This window comes from Mustela nigripes, chromosome 9, assembly GCF_022355385.1.
Source record: "Mustela nigripes isolate SB6536 chromosome 9, MUSNIG.SB6536, whole genome shotgun sequence".
NCBI classification, from domain to species: Eukaryota; Metazoa; Chordata; class Mammalia; order Carnivora; family Mustelidae; genus Mustela; species Mustela nigripes.
Window position 1 is genome coordinate 74,789,995 of NC_081565.1, and position 5,021 is coordinate 74,795,015.

Below are 5,021 nucleotides of genomic sequence, written 5' to 3' on the forward strand. Positions count from 1 at the left end.
CCTGCTGGCTTTTCTGAAAACCTATTTATGAGGATTTACTGAAATGTCAAGCTCACCTGCCTTCTCTCCAAGGCCTTTGTATATTCCCAAATCCCAAGGAAGAAACTACAGAAGCAGATCCTAGGGGCCAGGCCAGAGGCAGAGGCCCTCAAAAAGTTGAAAGTCTTGCTAATTTACACATCAGTATGTAAGGGAGGTATCCTTGTTATTGAGAATTCAGAAGCAAGAGCCTTTTCCTCCACCTTTGCTATTTAATTCCATTATTTCCTTGCTTTTGTTAGTTTTGAATTTGCCCAAAGTGCCAATTCTCTACTTCAGTTTGAGATTTTTCATAATCAAAAGACAGAGGGTTTTGATTTGTATTTGTCTGATGCTGAGTGACATGGAGCCTTTTTTCATGCGTCTTGTTGGCCATTTGGATGCCCTCTTTGGAGAAATGTCTATTCATGTCTTCTGCCTGTTTCTTGATTGGTTTATCTGTTTCTTGGGTGTGGAGTCTGAAAAGTTCTTAATAGATTTTGGGTACTAGCGTTTTATCTGATAAGACATTTGCAAATATATTCTCCCATTATGTAGGTTGTTTATGGTTTTGTTGACTATTTCCTTCCACAATGAGATACCACCTCATACCAGTCAGAATGGCTAAAATTAACAAGTCAGGAAATGACAGATGCTGGTGAGGATGCAGAGAAAGGGGAACCCTCCTACACTGATGGTAGAAATGCAAGCTGGTGCAGCTGTTCTGGAAAACAGTATGGAGGTTCCTCCAAGAGTTGCAGCAATCAAACTACTGGGTATTTACCCCAAAGATACAAATGTAGTGATCCGAAGGGGCACATACACCCCAATGTTTATAGCAGCAATGTCCACAATAGCCAAACTATGGAGAGTGCCCAGATGTCCACTGACAGATGAATGAATCAAGAATGAATAAAGAATAAAGAAGAATGATATACATATCATATATATAACCCTGCCATCAAAAATAATGAAATCTATCATTTGCAACAACATAGGTGGAACTAAAGGGTATTATGCTAAGCGAGATAAGTCAATCAGAGAAAAACAAATATCATATGATTTCACTCATACGCAGAATTTAAGAAACAAAACAGAGACACAAACCATGAGAGACTCTGAACTATGGGAAAGAAACTGAGGGTTTCTGGAGGGAATTGAGGTGGGGGGAAATGGGGTAACCAGGTGATGGGCATTAAGGAGGGCATGTGATGGGATGAGCACTGGGTGTTCTATGCAGCTGGTCAATCACTTACCTCTACCTCTGAAACTAATGATGTATGTTAATTAGTTTATTTTAAATTAAAAACAAAAAGAGGGACACAGAGCCTCCTTAAAAAAAAAATTAGAAAAATAATTTTAACTTCTGCCCACCCCAGAATATCTTTTTTTTTTTTTAATTTTTATTTATTTGACAGACAGATCACAAGTAGGCAGAGAGGCAGGCAGAGAGAGAGAGAGAGAAGGAGGCAGGCTCCCTGCTGAGCAGAGAGCCTGATTCGAGGCTCCATCCCAGGACCCTGAGATCATGACCTGAGCGGAAGGCAGAGGCTTTCACCACTGAGCCACCCAGGCGCCCCCACCCCAGAATATCTTTAAGAAGAGGAGAAAAGGGAATGGAAAATGTAATTCTGACATTCTCTTTCATAGTTCCTAAGAATAATAATTTGAGCAAAGAAATCAGGTCAGAATTAGGAAACTTCTTCTTTCACTTTCAACCTCAGAAATAACCTCAGAGTTACCCCAGAGCTAACACAGAAGTGCCCCTCCGTTCAGGAGCAAAGCTTCTCTGCATACCACTAGCTTGTAGGCTAATACGATGTTTTCTTATACAACAGTGGCTCTCCTCCTCCTATGTGGGGGAGCAGTAAAAAAAAAAAAAAAAAAGAAAGAAAGAAAAAAAAGAAGAGAAAGGAAAAAGACAAGAAAGAGAAAAAAAGAAAAGAAAGAAGTTTTGAAAAGACACCTCTTACTCCCCGGATGGGAATGGCTTCCTTCTCCTCCAAAGCTTCATGATTAAGCCCAATGGCCAAGTTTTCAAGGTCAAGTCGCTGCTTACAATTTATCAGTACCATTCTAACATTCAGAGATCTCAAGTTTAAAACCAAGCTTATGTGCTTCCTGACAAGAACTGGAAAAGGCATCCAGAAAGGACCAGCTAGAGCAGGGAGTGAGGAAGCCCAACAGAGAGAGTGGGGGTGTGACTTGGGTCTACAGAGGAAGTGGGTGTGCAACTGGGTTCCACAGAGAGATGGGGGCATGACTGGAATCCACTGAGGGAGGAGACAGTACTCAAACCCACAGAGAGAAAGGGTGTGACTCGGACTCACAGAGAGAAGGGCGGCCTGACACGGGGGCCCACAGAGGAGGAGAGGCGTGACTGAGACCCATGGCAGGGGTGGGGGGTAGTGTGTGACCTTAACTGGGACCTTCTAAAGGTCCTGGACTTTTCAGAAGCTCCATTCTCCCCCACCCAAAACTAAGACAAGGGCAGGGCAGCAAAGAGACAGCGTAGTTACCTCTTTGAGGTTGAGGTTTTAACACAAAACCGTGTGCTCCGAAGTATTTCCTTGTACACTGTCCGGCTTGCACAATGATTGCATTCTCTTTTGGATCACCAACTCGGGACATTCGGTAGCATGAGTGACAAGGACATTTTAAATTCATGGGAAATACAAAACCCCCTTTGTGGGCATTGGTTTCAGCGGCTGCCTCAGGTAACAAGAGTTGAGCTAAGTTTCCCTCCTTTTCCCTTTCTTATCCATTGATTCTCTGGCCCAAGGTGCTATCAAGTAGCCTGCTGACCCTCGGGCCGAGGGAGGGAGGAGGAGATGAAAAGCAAGTTAATCCACCAGATGGAGAGGGGGCTGGTTTCATCAGGAGACAGCTGCGTTTCCAAAGCCAGATCAAAATCAGGTTCAAGAAGTTAAGTCCTGCTTAAAAGGCTGCAGGTGAAGAGAGCGGAGTGGGCTGAGCGCGGCCAGAATATAAGAGCTCACTTCCTCTCCTCCGGTTCTCTGTGGCTCTGGGTCCTGGAGCTGGGCGGGTTCAGGCTGGAGAGTCTCCACTTTCTATAGTCAGAAGTTTCGCAGTTGGCTGGGCCTTGGTGCAAGTCCTGTTTTTCTGTCCTTCCCCAGAACTTAGGATCTTCTGCAAAATAAGACCGCACTATCCCCTATCTCGGGAGCTTTGGGGGAGGAATCTCACGGCGGGGGCGGGAGCAATGAGCTCACAGCTCAGGGTTTACAAGTAACAGTAACGGTAAAGGAGGGCAGGACCCGGATTTTTGCATTCTCTTAAAGAGGGGATAATTCCCTCAGAGAAATCCGAACAGACATTGGGGTTGGTGTGGAGCAAAAAGCAAGCACTACTGCCGACAGTGCCCAGGGAGAACAGGTCCCGGGAGGAGGAAGGAGCACAGCAGCTCAGCTGCTCAGTCAGTGTTGCTACTGAGCAACAGGTGCAAAAAGTGGGTATCAGTGCGTGTCGGGGTGGCTCAGTGGGTTAAAGCTTCTGCCTTCTGCTCAGGTCATGGTCTCAGGGTCCTGGGATTGAAACCCACATCAGGCTCTCTGCTCTGCGGGGAGCCTGCTTCTCTCTCTCTGCCTGCCTCTGCCTACTTGTGATCTCTGTCAAGTAAATAAAATCTTCTTAAAAAAATAAATAAAAGTGGGTATCAGTCTTGATGGGCTGTTGGGGGTGAGGGGGACTCTTAAAGGCACACATCACAGTGTGACCAGGTAGTTCCCTGCATCTTCCCACGGCACCCGGTCCCACAGGGCCACATGTTTTCCTTTCAAAAAAAACCACAAAAACAAAAACAACAGGGGTAGTCGTTTTCATTCCTGCCACAGATGGGTAGACGGGAGTGGGGGGAGGGGAGGCATCCAGCCACTAAGGAAAAGCATACGGCGACCATCAGGTGTTTCCTCTTTACGTGAAATCACTGGGGCATTTCAATGAAGTACCAGCTTCTTTCGAGATCCTTTTGCTTCCTTGGCATGATAAGCCAGGCCCAGGGCCCCTCCAGCCTCCCTCCCGGCCACTGGCCACTTTCCCCTTCACTGCAGCCGCTCAGGAGATCCTTCGTGTCCCGCATGTGGCCCCTTCCCTGTGCCTTCTGTTGGGAATGCTGTTCCTTCGGCTGCAGCCAGCCGGACCCTCTCTGCAAATGTTACCTCTTGCTCCTCCTCCAGCCTGGTGAGCTTCGTCCGCCTGCTGGGCAGACTCTACTCTCTCACCCCGTCCAGTCAAGCATTTCCCCCTCATCTCTGACTTCTCCCTTACCCTGTGCCTCCTGGACAGTAGGGACTGGATCTCAACTCTGTACTCCAGCACCCAATTCCAGGAGTGGAGCCTACTGGGTGCTCAGAGCTCCAGGTGGGAACTTGGAGACCCACAGCCGGGGCTTTTAGCTCTCCATTGAAACAAGCACAGACATGCACGTGTCCTTTCTGTGCATTTCGTATTATTCTGACAGCACATTATGACCTCTGTGCACAAGCAGGGCACGAGAAACGAGCCACCATATAGACTGTCAACTGAGAAAACCAAGCATTGGTTTTGCTTTCTGAATTGTTAGAGGATTCCCCCAGATAGTCAGTTTTCAGGAAACTGGTGTGGAGGTGGAGAAGTGAGGCCAGGAGGGACAGAGAACAGCCCACGGTGGCGGGAGGGCACCTGAAGTTCAGGGCCACGCGGGACCCGAGTCTGTGTGGGTCACGCAGTCCAGAATGCCCCCCCACCCCCGCGCCAATGGAAGAGCGAGGGGCTGGCAGCCTGAGAGGCACATCCTGTCCCCAGAACATGGCGGGAGTTTTCAGGAACCTTCTGTGGGTGTGGAAGTGAGATGCTGGGGCACGGGGAAGAGGCTGTGGGATCTGTTCTAGGGTCTTAGGTCTTCCGTGGTGATCAGCTTCTCCTGAGGGGAGTGTCCCACTCGCACCTGTGGGTTAGAAGACCAAGGCTGCGGCCATTCCCAGCCCTCCAACCTTGGGCTGGGC